Source organism: Nuphar pumila, chromosome 14, assembly GCF_984573655.1.
Source record: "Nuphar pumila chromosome 14, dmNupPumi1.hap1.1, whole genome shotgun sequence".
Classification (NCBI taxonomy): Eukaryota; Viridiplantae; Streptophyta; class Magnoliopsida; order Nymphaeales; family Nymphaeaceae; genus Nuphar; species Nuphar pumila.
The window spans coordinates 18461078-18479177 of record NC_143262.1 but is presented as its reverse complement, the minus strand read 5'-3'; the positions used below and the strand labels follow the sequence as shown (position 1 = coordinate 18479177).

Genomic DNA, 18100 nt, shown 5'->3' with positions numbered 1-18100 from the left:
ATCGCGCAGCGGGACCCGTGCCGGAGGGGAGCCCCCGGACCCCCCTCCTGTAAGGGCAAAAACTCTAAATCAGGCTCCACAACTCATCAAGTTGAATGATGCTACCCACGTTGAGAGGAGCCCCCAAACCCCATCCTGTAAGGGCAAAAACTATGAATCAGGCTCCACAACTCATCAAGTTGAACGATGCTACCCACGCTGGGAGGAGCCCCCAAACCCCCCTCCTGTAAGGGCAAAAACTATGAATCAGGCTCCACAACTCATCAAGTTGAATGATGCTATCCACGCTGGGAGGGCCCCCCAAACCCTCCTCCTGTAAGGGCAAAAACTCTGAATCAAGCTCCACAACTCATCAAGTTGAATGATGCTACCCACGCTGGGAGGAGCCTTCAGACCCCTCTTTTGTAAGGGTAAAAACTTTGAATCAGGCTCCACAACTCTTCAAGTTGAATGATGCTACCCACGCTGGGAGGAGCCCTCAGACCCCTCTCCTGTAAGGGTAAAAACTCTGAATCAGGATCCACAACTCATTTAGTTGAATGATGCTACCCACGCTGGGAGGAGCCCCCAAACACTCCTTGAAGGGTAAAAACTCTTAATCAGGCTCCACAACAGTCAATGTGCGGGTCAGTCGGTGCTTGATGGAGCAATGTAGGATCTTCTGCTGGATGTGCACAGAAACAGAAAGAGAAGGGAGAGAGAGAGTGAGAGGGTTGATGTTCATGGCCTCCTCCAAGGGAGATTTCTTTCTCAGATAATCCTGCAATGCAGAGACTGTGTCTTAAATAATCATCTTCGAGGCACTTAAGTCTTTACAACCACTCTTTTTCTAGAATCGTCATTTTTTTTTTGGCACCAATGGAGGAGAGGGTACTTAAGTCTTTGCAATCGCATCAAACTCCAACGCTAATTAATGCTGACAAACATGAGGATACGAGACATACATTCTTAAATACGTAGTGCTTTTTGGGACCCCCGAGCATGAAATGTCCTTTTCGGGGAGTAACATATAACCTGCTTCGTCAAATATTGGTTGTCCTAAGCAAAACACTCAAGGTCCCAGTTCACCTGGCACAATAGTCAACAAGGAACCCAATTCAGAATAGGTCACTTAGATAGAGCTCAGGTTAATGAAAACTTCATTACCATGTTCTCCAATATCACAATCAAGATCATGCCACGAGATATATCATACCATAATGGTCTTTTAGTAAGCATCTCATGTATATGCCGAGTCGCAGCTCCATTCAAATTTTTTTAATTATGGACTCTGAAAGACGGTTGTGAAGAAGTTATTAGAAAAGGACAAGAAAGGAGACTAAAGGGGTCTCCAATGTATAAGCTGACAGCCAAATTGAAGAAACTGAAAACGAAACTCAAAAGATGGGCCAGAGAAAACATTGGTCATATATCAACCCTAAATAATGGCAGTTAGGAAAGAATTAAGAGATACGTCGCATAGAGATCGAGGCAGGGTACACAACAAAATTCAAAACAGAAATGCATCTAAGAGATGAACTCCAGTTATTGCATCAAATGGAAGAGGACATGTGAAAACAAAAATCGAGATGCAGATGGCTTAAGGAGGGGGATCGAAACACGCGGGTTTTTTTCAAGATTTATCAAACAAGAACATCATAAGGAAGAATACCTCAATCATTGTTAAAAAAGATGGGGTATGGGTTAAGGCCCAAGAAGAGATCAAAAACGACAGTGACATATTTCAAAAATCTATTTAAAGGAGAGTCGCTCTCCTCAGAAACACTATAAGGGCAGACAATCCCAAAGGTTACAGAAGGTTGAAATACCAAGATAATTGCACAGGTTACAGAAAATGAAATCAAGCAAGCAGATTTTTATTTTGACCCTGACAATGCTCCAGGCCCGAATGATCAGTTCTCTGGTATCTTCTTCCAGAAATACTGGAACATAGTGAGAAAGGATGTATGCGCAACGGTTACAAATTTCTTCAAAAAAAAAAAACTTCTTAAAATAGTTAATCAAACCAATATAGTTCTGATTCTTAAGGTAGAGGGAGCCAATAGATTCTCCCAATTCAGACCAATAAGATTGTGTAACTTCGTGTATAAGGTGATAACAAAAAGTATGATCAATAGGATGTGAGTGGCCCATGAAAGAATAATAAGTTGGAATCAAATGGTCTTTTGAAAGGGAGGTCTATACAAGACAACATCCTTCTTGCTCATGAGATAATAGACTCAATGAAAGTAGGGAAACAAAATACCATGTTATTCAAAACTGACGTAGCCAAAGCTTATGCCAGAGTAGGGTGGTCATCTCTAAAAAACGCCTTACAATTTTTTGGGTTTGCAAAAACCTGGATTACACTCATTATGCAGTGTGTTAGAACTCCATCATTTGTTGTTATCATAAATGAGGAGGCAAGCAAGCTTTTTCTAAGTAGCAAGGGACTAAGACAATGAGACCCTATGCCCCCCTTTTTGTTTATAATGGTTATGAAAAGACTATATATCTCACCTTATGTATCGGAAGAAAACACAAGTATAACCTCGGTCAAGGTGAAAGGATTCAAGTGGCATTATAGTTTTTATGCTGATGCTGCATTTTTCTTCTTGTAGGATTGTAGGGACTCCATTAAGAATTTCTTGACGATGATAAGGAACAGCGGTAGGTAAGTAATTGCTTGTAATTTCTTTTTTTTCAATTATATTATGAACATAATAATATTTTATCATTATGTGTTTGCTTTTGGAACTATTAGCTTCACAATTCATAAGAGAGATGATAGCTTGATTGTCACAGTAAATTTTTATTTGCCCATTGGTTATATGCTACTTCAAATCGCTAATGAAATGGTTTACCCAAACAACAAAAGTGGCAACAACATTGCATGCAACATACTTAGCTTTTTGGATATGCTGAACTATACAACCTTGTTTCTTGCATGACCAAGAAATTGCACCTCCTCTAAAGTAAAAAATGTATCTATAAGTGAATTTATTATCATCTCTACTGCCAACAAAATCAGAGTCCTAAATTATCTGCTTGAAAACTCAATTACAAATCTTTAGTCCCTTTCAAATATCTAAGTTTGGGACATGATTTTTATCGGGTACTTGACCCGACCCGAGTATTATATATATGTTTAAAACTTTACAAAACAAAGTATTGTGGACCGTTGATTTTTAGTGCTTTAAAAAAACATCAAAAATTCATAATCCGAAACATGTTGCTACTAAATAAATGATAAAAATCAAATATGTAAAGTCCAATCAATGAAAAAATTGATTGTTCAAGAAGAGCCCGATCACATCCTATGGATGGAAGGGTGTTCATATTGGCGCTTTGGCCTTGAGGGAAGGGTTAAGATGGGTTGTGGGAGAAGGGAAAACTATTGAATTTTGGTTTGATCCTTGGATGGTTCGGAAGCCTCTAATTCTATAACTACCAGTAGGTATTGTACCACACCCTTCGTAACATACATCTCATAGATGTCATATATAAATACTCTCAACCCCACATTCATCTAATTGCTATGAGAGTATATTTACCTATACAAAGTATGAGAGAAATAAAGAGGCAACAATGGCAACCTGGGAAATAAGTTAAGCTTCAATGGATACTGACGAAAGAATACTCTATGAGAATTATAGGGAAATTCTTTAGAGAAAAGGGTCCACAAGATAAAGTATTCAGAAAAGTATGGAGCAACAAAGCCCCTCCAAGAGCAACAATTACCCTAAGATTTGCCATGGGAGGAAAACTGCTCACTCAAAAATGCCTAAAAAAATTGGGTTTCCAAATGCCAAGTAAGTGTAAACTATGCAAAAAGGAAGAAAGAAACAATCACCTGTTCCTAAGGTGTCCTTGGGCGTATGTAAATTAATATCCAGCTTGATTGGAAGGACTTGTAAATCAGCTTGGTCATGTGAATATGAAGGAAATTCAAGAAAAAAGATGTTCAAACAAGTTGGGAGATAGCCTACCATGTCGTCATTTGGATGATACACAGGAAAAGGAATGAGGCAATTTTTGAAGGGGATGCCAAGATCCTGCAACAAGTAACAAAGGATGTGATTCAAGGAGTCGATAATGTGCACTCTCCAGCACTCAGAACAACTCATGACTGCATGATGGAGGCACCTATGATATTGAGACCCCGTTTGCACTCTAGGAGGTTATATAGTGAAAGCATGGTGTTTTTTTTTTAAGAAGGAAAGTTGGAGGATAGGGAATGATTTGCATGATCAACTGTTATAAAGAATGCATCAGTGAAAGAAAAAGTCATCATAGAAACAAGTTGAATGAATGTCTACCATCGAGTATTACAGCCTTGGAATGAAGGGGCCCAAGAGGGGAGGTGCCTATAGAGTTGTTACATACTTTGTATAGTTTTGATATGATTAACATTAGCTATTGTTACGGCAAAGCTCAATTTTTTGTTAAAAAACTAGCACAGCTAGAGAGAGGGGGAATGACCAAGACTTGGAAAGATCACCCCTAGACTGGCACCCATTGACAGAAGGGTGAAATTTTTTTGTGTACAAAATCGCAGTTAGTACTGGTTAAATTAACAGGTAGGGGGTCTGCCTAACCCCAGCTTGACTATAAAAAAAATTGATACATGAGTCCTATAAGAATTACATGAACCATATCCCATAAAATATTTTTTTTAATTTTTTTATATTGAAAAATCATGGGTCTTAATTGGACTCGGGTCAGGTATGAAATTTCACAAACCATACCCTCTCCATAAACTAATTGAAACCAGTTTCTAATCGAACCTTTTTTTTATCACCAAACCCTGACCCCACAAGGCTTCACACGGGTCAAGTCCGGATCAAACCCAACCCATTAACACCCATAGCGGCCACATACACACAGTAAAAAGGAAACATAACTACTAATAAACTATATTAATAATATATTTTCAAAAAAATCAAGCATTAATTATTCCTGGATTCATGCTTAAAGGTAATTGAAAAAATACTGAAACTATAACTCAACATTTATGTCATTTTAAAAATCCAAATCAAAACCCTAAATCCAAACAAAATTCATAGATATGTTAAATTAAAAAAAAAAACCTTAAAAAATGTAACCAAAATCAAGCACACATTTATAGAATTATGTTTAATGTTGATTGAAAAAATTAAAACACAGAAATACCTAGAAAGCCTAATTAAATATTCATGTCATTCGAAAAACCAAAATCAAACGACATGCATGAATATAATCAAATACGGAACTGAAATTGGTTCTAAAGTAAGATCTGGCTGACACTAAAGCCATATAAGTTTGGACTGATTTGGTTACGTATTTTTTGGAACCAGGTTTGGAGTTGATCTCAGAACCAAATTGTTAAAAAGAGCTATAGTGGGCACTAGTCAGTTTTGAACCCGCAACCTGGAAAAGCCAGCATTTTGTAGAAGTTCTTGTAACGCCCCAAAAATCCAAGACTTGTAACTTTTAGAATAGTTTAGAAAGCTTTGAAATCATACAATTATCAGAGTTTAAATAGTACTTCAGCGGAAAATGATATTTTTAAAACCACAAGTCAATGGACCTTGAGCGCATTACAGCGTAAACTTTCCTTTGTCGAATCTCGCACAACTATTGAAATCAAATGGTTTTGAAATACAGTTTCAAAAATTGAGAATTTGTTCATGAAATTTTGCAACTCATTATATTTGTTGAAACCAAAAAGAAGTTTACTAAAATAGTTTTAGTAACTCAAGGTTTAATTAAAAGAGAATTTTTGAAATACACTTCATACCAAATTTACCAACATGTCCTCAGGAGCGAAACGTCAGAGAAAAAGCTCTATCTTGATCTCATCGCGCCATCGTGCCATCGCAGAGTGTATCACCTATACATCACCTGCCCATAAAATGGGTCAGTTTCACTAAAAACTGGTAGGTTCACATACAGGACGATATAGAACATGGTTAAGCAAAATAATTTAATATGTCAAGTAGACAGACAATTATATAGCAATTTAATTTCAACAGATTCATGGAGCTACTATCATGAGCAAAATGCTAAAACTATTACAAGCATTTCACTGGCACAAGTAGGCTAATTATTATAAGCAAAGCACTGCATAAGCAATTTAACTAGCAAAATACGACGCTACATCAACCACACACACAATTCCATAAGTATTGAAACCCGTTGCATGCTATAGCTTTCATACGTGCATAACTCAACAAATTGTGTGATCGAATTTAAATTAAGTTTCGATATTAACTGGCCAAGTGGGTACGCACAAGGCACGACTCTAAAAACAGCCTAGACTGATCCGGGAGTTTATTATGCTATATATTTTAAGATAACCCGGATAGCTGACTGAGTCCGCACCTGAGGGGACGGTCAGTGACCAAGAGAGAAATCCCCAAAGCAGCATAAACAATAGATGCATCCCGAACATGGAGAGCTACCACCTAGGATAATTATGGTAGTCCCCTTCCCCTAACTCCGATGACTGGGGAAGCCGAATTTTTTGCTTGTAACTTCCATTAATGGCTTGTCCATCAAAGTTTTTGTACTTTTCCATCCTCTCTCCTGACAGGAGTCAGCGGTTCGAATGAGTACATCAGGGGTAGTTAACTGAAGACCCATTCTACATACTCTGATCTTTCGACCCAACTCGAGTATCTTGCCGGTGAAGGCGGAAATCATCACTTATTTAGGTGATCTCAGCATTTTGTTATTTGCACTCATCAAGGTTGCCACAACCTACTCATCCAATCATCGCAACGTAAGAAGACGTACTTGTCAAAAAGTACGGACGTACTTGTCAAAAGTACGACTACAATGAAAGGCATATGATTTCACCAAAGAAACCCCAACAGATATTATCTGCAAAAGAAGTAACGCAACACAATTTGGCAAGATAAGTCTTGAATTCATTTCAACAATATTTTGCATATTTCATGATACAAGGTCGTCTCGGATCTCTCGTCTGATCAACAAAGTACTTAACATGTCGTGCATGACTAAAAGTACGCTACACCAAAAGGGGGGGGAGGGGGGGTGCGTAGGCTTCTCAAAAGGAACACCCAACACACAACTTCATAACAATCAAAAGAATATAGGAGTGCTCATTTGGCACGATTCATCCTTAAAAGCCACAATGCCACATTGAGTCATTCACACATGGCACATCACTATCAATCTTGCATCCAAAATTTATCTTAATATCGACATGATTTGCACGACACGCGACACTAAGTTTAATAAATGAAGAATGGGTCCTTCAACAGAACCTCACTCGATCACAGGCTCCTGCCCCCAATCGGGGTTATTCAAATTGAGTCGCAACTTGAATCGAGGTTATAAAACATTTCTCCCAAGTGTGGACTTGGGAGGGCCCAAATGTGACTTCGCAATCCTGCGAGACTTAAAACTTAACTTTGCAAAAGCTGTGCAATTTGAAGAGCACTGGGTTGGCAGAAGGAAACTAGCTTTTAAAGAACTGCAATGCACAAGCACAACTTCTAGTGTTTTGAAAATAAGTGATAACAGGATAGGCACAAGACTACATTTATGTAAGTACATATTTACCATAAATGTGAGCATATGCAGGTTATAACATGACAAGCAACTCTCGACTTGCGATGCCGCACATCGAGGGAAAAGCGCATAAGTAATACATGAGGTACCAAAACCATACCTTGGTCACTTAGATAGGCAAACACATAAGGTCATAAGTAATACATGAGACACAAAGTCGTAACTCACTCAAAGGAAACGTGCAGGCAAAAACGTATGCAAGCAAACAAGAGCATAGGTATTGCACGAAGTATGAAACCACACCTCAAACTCATAAGCAACTATGCAAAATAATGATCGAAGAATGAAATTGTACCTCGACCCATGAGCATGCAAACAAGAAAATACGCAATGCAGAAGCAATATAACTCTAAGCATGTCTAGCACGGGCATCTTAATTATTTCAACTTAAATAGATTCATTTATTACCCTTTGTGCGACTTTACCCTACCTCAGAATGTTGTGTAGCTGCGTACGGCTACACGTGAGGATAATACGAGGGTCGGGCCGCGGAGCACGAACGGAGCCTGTTGCGTAAGCTGCAAAGGTATGTTATTAGTATGCATTTAAATGAATAGGAAAAACAACAACAAAGGACTGGGGTCTCGGCTTCTCTGCAAAACAAGGCAGGGATCAACCGTCCCTGCCGACTAGAAACAGAACGGGGTAGGGTCCAATGACCCATGCCGCCAAAGGAAACAGGTGCAGGGGCCATCGGCCTCTGCCGGATATTTAAAGAAAGGCAGAGGCCATCGACCCCTGCCAGACGACTAAGAGAGGGGCAGGGGCCATCGGCCTCTGCTGGCTTTAAAGGAAGGGCAGGGGCCAATGGCCCCTGTCAAAAAAATGAGCAGGGAGAGGGAGCGCAGGGGCCAAAGGCCCCCTGCGGCTTTCAAAAGAGGAGGCAAAGGCCAATGGCCCCTGTCGTTCATGTTGAAAAAGGGCAGGGGCCATCAGCCCCTGCTAGTCTTTAAAAGAGGAGGGGGGGCAGGGGCCAAAGGCCCCTGTCGAGCTTGAGAAAAAAAAATGGCAGGGGCCATCGATCCTTGCTGGATTTTAAAAGAAGAGGGGCAGGGGCCGATGGCCCCTGTCGGAAGGTAAGCAGAGAGAGAGACGCAGAGGCCTTTGGCCCCTGCCTGCGGTTGTTGGGAGAGGAGAAGGGGTGGGAGGCTTACCTGGGGCTGTCGAAGAGGAGGGAGGTCGTCGGGCTGCCTCGACAGAGAGGAGCTCGCCGCCGTCGGCGTTGGCAACTAGAGAGAGATGGAGTCGGGGAGAGAAGAGATGCAGAGGGGGAGAGACGAGAGACGGAGGTGGCGTCACAGTTCGCAGGGGCATCGGTGCGAGGAGAAGGAGGCTCGAGAGGGAGGCATGCCCCCTCTGCCCTCCTGCAATGCTTTTAAAGAGCTCGTGGGGGGGCGAAATTCAGGGAAACCCTCAAGGGTTTCCCTTATCTGCCGAGGGGGTGGAGCGGAGCGGGTGAGGTGTGACGCACAGGGGAGGGTTTTGTTTTAAAACCCTAACCCTACATCGGGTTTTTAAAACCCCAACGAGGGCGGGCCTGGGTCGGGTCCCGACCCGACCCGGGTCCAATATTTTTTTTTTTAACGTGGGTTTTACAGTTCTGGACAGTATCCAAAAGAGAAGTTTACTTAAATATAGGTCTTGTTTGGAATCTCGGCGCTGGGATGGGTGTTTATACATTTGGGATGGGAAGTGAGGCCCTTTCTCCTTTGTATTTACACTAAATCATGGATTTTGCAGCTGTCACTTCTTCAAATGCATAAACTCCATAAACGCCCATCCCAGCTACAGATTCCAAACAGTCCTGCAGCTTTCTAGGAAAGTTGATGTAGAGTAGTTAAAGGGCATGCCTTTCATCCAAGACATTTAATGAGAGATATCATTTGTCCAAGGCATCTCACCCAAAAGCCTAACTCTGAGGCTGGTGAAGTACTGGCGCTTTCTAGTTACTGGTTTGCCTCCTCATCAGCAGGCTTCTGTGGCCATAATTTGAACCCATCATCTCATTTTTTTAAGGGTAAATATTCACTTTTAAATCAAAAGGGACAAAATGGAAAACTCAAAAAATAAAAAAAAAATCACTTTTCTGTCGGTTTAACATGAGGGACATTACCTTGAGGTCCTGATTTGGGAGTTGTCAGGAAAAGTTTGGAACATATTTGGACAATTAGAAAAGTGATGCCTCTATTTGAAATTAGAGGCAAAAGGTTGGCCACTAAATGGAAATTTTTTCTTATTTTTTTATATTTTTAAATTTACATTTTTTTATGATATGTTTATGTATTTGCTTACATGTTTTTTAAATTAAAATATATAGATATTTTCTTTTTTTAACTATTTTTTTAATGTATCACAAGATTTTTTTTTGCCACATAATTCCTAATAACGAGATTAATAACTATGTGTTGGTGGTAGTTGCCAGGGACAGGTAAGGATACTGGTAGGGGTAGGGGTATGGGTACACAAGGCCTTTAAAAGTTTTGGGTTCATTTTTATTAAAGCATGTCTCTAAAAATTTGGGTACAAGTTTCTAGTAGACATTGATACGAGGTTTTGGTACACGGTGTTCTTGATAATAGTATGAGTTTCTAATGAAATTAATACAAATATCTAAAATTTAGATCTCGTCATTTACCCTATAAGAATAGTGACATTATATATGTTGAGATAAAAAAATGCTAAGAACAAAAGCGAAAGCACCAACTATAAAGATCAAAATATCACATAATTTCATTATGTATATCTATAACAATGATCCAATGTTTGAAGCTATATGTAAAAGAAAAATGTTTAGAATAATAACCAAATAAAGCAAAACATAGAATGTCAAGCCAATATGGCCAATGATGTAAAGGTTGCCTCTTGCAAGAGTTTGTGAATGCACAAATCTCAACCATGAAATTAATATAAAAGAACAAAAAATCAGGTTTAGATTGAAGAAAAATAAATAACCTCTCATGATAGCCTCAATAGAAGTGAATTAAAGCTGTTGATGATTTCAATAGAATTAAGATAGATTTACATATAAAAGAACCACCCAAGAAAGACTGCGAAGATCCTATTATCCCATGTTTTACCTTATTTGAGAGGGATACAATGCCACTATCACAAATGAAACTAGGTTTGATACTAATTTCCCTTGTACAAGGGATGGTTTCTTACTCTTTGAGACAAGTTTCATGTGCATTTAGAAACGAGTTTTTTGGTCTTTTCAAAACTAGTTTGGGTATTTTTGAAACTAGTTTCTTAACAGTATCAAGTACTTGTGCGCATGAAATAGGATATGTAAGGTAATATAGAGATTCTATGCAAGTATGGTTAGGGGGGGCAATCGGGTCGGGTTGGCGGGTTGGCGGGTCAGGTCGGCGGGTTGGCGGGTCAGCATACCTCAACACGAACCCAACCCCTTTATTAAACGGGTCGACTGTGGCAAACACGAACCCGACCCATTTATTAAACGGGTAACCCAACACGACCCGCCTAACCCGTTTAATAAACGGGTCGGGTCAACACGACCCGTTTACACGACACGGGGACCAGTTTATTAAACAGGTCAACCCAATAGCATAGACACGATAACCGACCCGAGTAACCCGACTGGCTTTCAGATTGATGAGTTAAACTAAAACTGCCAATTGATGAAGCAGAATAAAAAGAGCTGACAGAGTAACCAACGTTATGCAAATCCAGCAATCATGAAAGTCCAGGAAACAACATTTCTTTCAACCATTCGTTCAAACAATTAGAAAGCTTCATTGAGGCTTCCACATTTGGAGTACATTGTGAAAATTGATCTAGCAACAGAAACATCAAGAGTTAATCCAGCCTTAACAGAAACGAAATGAATCAAATTTTCACATAATCAACAGTCTATGCATATTTTTTTGGAAGAACTCAAAAGCAGAATCAACATCCAGAAGTTCTCATGCTTCGGAAGAACTCAAAAGCAGAAACAACATCATCCTACCTAACATGAACCGAAATTATTTGTTCAGGACACAACATTCCTATCTGGCATTCTGTGAAACTCCACGAGTGCATCCTCAATCTTTTCACATTTTGCAGTTGCAATGAAGACATCATCTTCCAGATTGCATTTGATTACCCAACCATGAATTCCCTGACCCAAGTCCAATTCTTCCAATCCAACACAAGTTGTTAAGGCACTTGAAAACTTAAAGGAATTTGGCATTCAGTGAGAATCATATAGCATACTATTGAAGAGATCAACAACAATCCAATTCTCCTTATGCCTCACACTACCAGCAATAACAGCATTCCACTGGACCAAGCAAGGCACATCCTCACTCAACATAAACACAATGTCTTACAAGTTACAACCATACTACTAACATATCCACGAAGTTGTCTTACAGTCATCAAGATAAACATAAATAATTAAACTTCCACATCACAATAACAATTAAACAGTAATCATCAGATACATTGTGTCAACAATCAACATTAAGATCAATTTATCAATTGTTTCAATCCTCCAAAGATCATGACCCTACACAAAAAAATTAAAAAAGTAAGTTAAATTATTAAGATACAACATATGAAACAAAAAAAAACATAAGTATCAAGATTTTTACAAGTACCTTACAAAATATTGGTTTTTAATTTGAGCATTCAACAGAATCTACAACTTCACTTGTGGTCGTAGTTTGGTTCAAATCAATAATATCCTCCGTCAACTCTTCCAATAATACTAAATTTTCTGTTATACCATAAAATAGTTAGTAACATATCATAAAATAGTTAGTAACATAGAACTCACTAATCAAACTCCACAAATTATTTGATACTTTGTATAAGAAAAAAAACATAAGATTATGGATTATCATTAGCATGAAACAACCAATCTCGAGTGCAAATTAACGCTTCTACTGTATCAGGTTTCAAAGAGCTTCTATATTGATCAAGTACTCTACCACCAATGCTAAAAGCAGATTCTGAAGCAACTGTGGAGATAGGAATACTCAATACGTCACACGCCATGAGAGCAAGATCTGGATATCGAAATTTATTTGTCCTCCAATAATCAAGAACATTCAATTGTGAATTCCAATCAATTCGAGGTTCTTCTAGATATAATTCTAATTGTGACTTTTGTGCTTTATTCGCACTCCCAGAGTTCTCAAATAAAGTAAACTCCTACACAGAAAAAGAAATTGTATTAAAAAAAACATTGACAAATATAGTAATGAAAATATATATATTAGAAGTAATTACCATAAAAAGTGAGTTATCATTTGAACCATGTTCTAAACCATCAGATTTTGAAGATTCGACATTTGAAGCGTTAGGATTGTTCTGCATATAAATATCAAAAAGAGCAAATATCTTCTCATGGACTTGTATCGCCTCATAAGAGCCTCCTGCTTTATTATATAAGAACTCCACAAACTGTAGCTTGTATTGTGGATCCAAAACAGTAGCCATAGCTAAGATCAGACTGTGATGTTTCCAATACTTCTCAAATTTGAGATTCATCTGTGTTACCATGCATTTAATAAAACTATCTGAGCTTTGCATACCCTTGACTATGCTTAAGTGGATTAGAAACACTTCTTGAAAATATAAATTTGATGTAGAATATGTAGATCCAGAAAATAAGCATGTCACACGATAAAACAACTTCAAGAAGTCACAAATCTTTTCAACTTTGTCCCATTCTTCTAACGACGGACAATGCTTGTAATTTGAATCACTCAATTGTAAATGCAGAAAAGCACGATGATATATAATCGCACCTTCAAGCATTAAATAAGTTGAATTCCATCTTGTAGGGACATCTTGTCTCAATCCTTTACTATTATTCAAAGAAACTTGCTTAACACACTCCAAAAACTTTTGTTTTCTACCTTGTGACCCTTTCACATATTTTATGCTCTCTCGGACTTTTTTAACAGAATCATCCATCTCTTTCAGTCCTTCTTGAACTATCAAATTCAGGATATGAGCACAACAACGAATATGGAAGAATTCACCATCACATAATAATACATCCTTCAATGCAAGTTGACTCTTCAACAACTCAACAGATACATCATTTGCAGAAGCATTATCTAGTGTAATCGAAAATATTTTTTTCTCTATGCCCCATTCAGTCAACAATGTATAAATTTTCTCAGATATAGCTATTCCAGTGTGTGGAGTTAGCATTGCAGAAAAATTTAGAATTTTCTTTTGCAATATTGAATTTTCATCTACAAAGTGTGCAGTGAGACATATATACCCATCAGTAGTTATAGATGTTCACAAATCAGATGTTAAACATATCCTTCCTGGAATAGATTTCAACAAATCTTTGAGTTTGTCTTTCTCTTTTTTATACATCTTTAAAACATCTGCCTTAGCTGTGTTTCTGCTAATGTGTTTGGTCTCATCACATACATAGGTAATCAATGAACGAAATCCATCATAATCAACAAATTGGAAAGGAAATTCGTGCTTAAGAATCATCGTTGTTACCAATTCTCGATACTTTTGTTGATCAAACTTAGAATCTTGTAAAGACATAGTTCCCTCTGATTTTGCAAGGAATAATTGACCTACGTCTTTAGTTTTTAATTTTGGACATGCAAGCATATGACACTTTAAATTTCCGGTCCCATTCTTGCTATCTGCTAGGTAGGGTTTGTTACATAATTTACATACAGCTCTCTTTATCCCATCTTCTCCAATTGGAAGTTGCTTAAATGCTTCCCAAACATTAGAGGTTAGTTTTCTTTTCCGTCTAGTACTAGAACTCTCTCCACCTAATACTGTAGATGGCGTAACACGAACATCCTCAAAATTAATTTCTTCTGGACCTTCAGCAGATGTATCCACAATGTTGTCCATTACTAATTGAAAGTAATATTTAATATTGTCTGAATAGAGTAAAAGAACATAGAAAAAAATTAATAGTTGAGTCAGAGGTATCATACATATGATCATACATAATAAATGTGTGATCAAAACCATAAAGCTTAAGTTTTGCATTTAATAGTTGTTGCTGTGAATGTTTTTGTATTTGCAAGCACCTTACTGATGATTACATTGATTAGTGCATTAACTTATTTGATGTTCAACTGACCCATAAAAAAATAACTAGCAAGAGAGCGACAACCTTTCAACTAATGTACTTACCGTTTTCCTTTACCATAAGAAATGTATTGCAACCATGTCCACTAGAAAACTCGTTATACACAGGGTCTATTTGTAGAGATGGTCATCTGAACTTGGCGATCACTGATATTCCTACAAACTACTATAATTAGAACCATTCTGGTGACAAGAAACTGAAATTAAGCAATTACATAACCAAAGAAAAATAAACACACACACCTGCCCTCTAACCAGCTGCATATTCTCCTCTTCAAGTTGTGACACTGTGGTCTGAAAGTCCATAGTATAAGCCTACAAACACACCACACAAATCTATGCGACGATCAAGCCCAAATTTTCCAGGAAAAGAATAATGTCGACCTAAATCCGCTCAAATGCCAACATCTAAAGAGAACAAGAAAACATAATACACAAAAAAATATATGCAAATGTATAGTTAGAAAAGAAATTATACAAATGTAGAACTAATTCCCACAAGCACCAAAAGTGTACAGGGTTTTATCACAGTCTGTGCAAAGAATAATATAGTTATGAGCAGAATTTTATGCACGATCAAACCAACATAATGATAATCAACAAGACACCAAAGTTTTCATAATGGTAGCATGTTCACCTCCTTAAGTGGGAAATGATATGTAAACCAGTTTCGGAAGGAAGTCAGAGGTATCATACATATAAAGTACACTGGGGATCAATCAGTATAATGGTAGCATGTTCACCTCCTTAAGTGGGAAATGATAATCAACAAGACACCAAAGTTTTCATGAAAATCTAGTTATAAAAGATCACAACAAACACTAAAAAACCATAAAAGAAACCCTTAAATTCCAGCCAAAACAACACCAACAAAAGGAAAAATGGAATTTTAGGAGGAAAAACTAAAACTCTACAAAAGCCTCAACCCAATTTGAGAGGAACCCCATGGATGTGCATCCTCCACAGTAAAAGATGCAGAGGCACTCGTAGCAGCCTGTTGTTGGTATTCCGCTTGCTTGTGGACCTGTAAACGCAACTCAGCAACCCACAACGGAAGGAGGGAGAGCGGTGGATGTTGCAAGAAATAGAGAGAGAGAGACCCAAAACAGAAGGAGGGAGAGCGGTGGATGCTGTCGAGTGAGAAAGGGGTCTCGGCGTCTCGCAGCTCGCTATCGGCTGTGGCTAGGTAAGAAGGAGCGAGGACTGGAAATTCTAACTTTAGGGTTAGAATCATATATATATATATATATATATATATATATATATATATATATATATATATATAAAGTTATAAACGGGTTGCGGGTTGATGGGTTCGGGTAAACGGGTTGACCCGCCCGACTAACCCGTTTATTAAACAGGTTCATTTTTTCCAAACCCGAACCCGCCTAAGAGGTGGGTTGGCGGGTCGTGTCAGGTTTTGCCACCCCTAAGTATGGTTTTAGTTTTTGCCATCTGACTAAGGACATTAACCCCTTCCAACTTTCTACCCTTTTTAGCCAAATATTCTCCGGTTAAGACAAGGTTGAGGATGAAAGCAGGTTGGTCACATCAGGGTCAAGCTTGGCTCAGTTTAGCTTGAGCTCGGCTTGAATGAAATTGTAAATATGAAAAACTATGCATGAACCTACCATTTTTTTTCTTGGTAATTCTTATTGCTTTACATATTCACTTAATCCTATAACCTTATATATATATATATGAAAGAGAGAGAGAGAGAGAGCTTAAACTAGCTTTAGTAGGATCTCAGCTCATCTAACAAAAAACGAGCCTAAATTTTTGGCTCAAGCTTGGGTCGTTTATGTAAATTTGTGAGCTTGAGCAACCCCAGGCTTCTTGTGCTCGTTTATATAAATGTCTGAGCTTGAGAAACCACAAGCTTGTTGTGACAATCTCAGCTTGCTGTGCACCCCTACCCACTTTGATGTGATTAAGATGTTGACAAGGCTCAAAACTTGCATGGCTGGAGGCTCTACCCATTCTGTTTTCAACTTATTAGGATGTCAATGCATGTTTCAGGTTTGGATTAGATATTCGAGCCACCAATATTTTTTTACCAGGATTCTTAAGACTCCTCCATGTCCACTTATCCAAACAACCAAACCTGGTTTGGGTTTTTGAGTTGGGATATAACAAAAAAAAAATCAACTCCGGTGAGGATCTGAATCTATTTTCATGTATTATCATATCTTTTTAGTTTTAGTTAATTGCTTGCGCACAAGGGTTCCACTCATCTGGTAGGAAAGACTTATAAAACGTCACCAAATTGACACTAGGAGATGGAGAGTTTTGAAGGTTAGGGTTTCTAGATACAATCAAGGGAAAAAACAGCAAAAGAGATCTCACTGTTACAACCAAGATGAAGAGGGAAAATCACAATGAAAGGATAGGAAAAATGGCGGGCTCCTGCATTTGTGATTACTTTCGTTTGATACTACCTTTATTTCTGATTTGGCAAGTGAAACAACTAATTTTTGCTATCTACAAATTGATGCACCTGATTCGCAACAACTAATTTTTGTTATCTACAAATTGATGCACCTGATTCGCAACAGGAGGTATCTTGTGTTGAAACACAGTGGCCAAATACAGGATTTTTTAAAACCAATATCCCAAGTCTAGAGAGTTCTTAAGATCATTATTTTTAGAACTTCAATCGCCTTACTTCACAATTTTTGAAAATGCAAACTGAGTTTGTGTACATCTAAGTTCTCAAGATACAACTAAGCTTGGACCTCAAGAGTGTTACTACTTTGCAAGACCACGTGACCTCTCACACACTTGAACTTGCAAGCCAAGCGAAAGCCAAAAGGATAGAAATAAATAAAAGTTTGAGAATAAAAATATATATTTTACAAAAGAACGAAAACAAAGAATTTTTATAAACTTAGGAAAGCTAACAACGTTCACCCACCTTTGACCATATAAACTTAAGAAGGCTAACAACAAAAATGATATTTAGTGGTCATAAATTCAGCATTTAAAAAATAAACAAAAATGACCCTAAACGGTCACTCACCTTTGACCAACGATCAAGGACCTCCAAAACTACTCAATAGTTACAAAACTTCATATTCACCATTTAAATGCTCTTAAGTGGGCCGAATTAATGCGAGAAATTAAAAGTCAATGTTGGCTCAATAAAAAATGTCAAGGTGGGATCAGTATGGTCAAAGTGGTCTCAGCCGCCTCTGAATGCACATCGTGTCATTGTGAACGTTTGAAGTGCAAAGTGCGCTAGATTGCACCTCAAGTGCCCTTGAGCCCGAACACCCTTACGTGCACACATGCACGTAGGTGTGTGATCAACACATCCAATCATACGCGTTGCACATCAATGTTCGCATGCCGCCCTAAGATACAAGGGTTTTCAAAGTATTAAAAATAGAAAAAAAGACTATTTAATCCACTAAAAAATTCTCTCCCACTTAAAGATGAGTCTACACTTTTC

General features: G+C 38.2%; 1 long non-coding RNA gene across 1 annotated transcript; it reads right to left on the bottom strand.

Annotated features, from left to right (window-relative positions):
- Positions 1–11648: 11648 nt before the first annotated feature.
- LOC149816544 (uncharacterized) lies at positions 11649–15837 on the bottom strand. The gene is made up of 4 exons (XR_016427717.1): positions 14893–15837; positions 14695–14805; positions 12159–12277; positions 11649–12067 (listed from the first exon to the last, which is right to left on the bottom strand). It is a non-coding gene; the product is annotated as an uncharacterized LOC149816544 (long non-coding RNA).
- Between the last annotated feature and the right edge of the window lie 2263 nt (positions 15838–18100).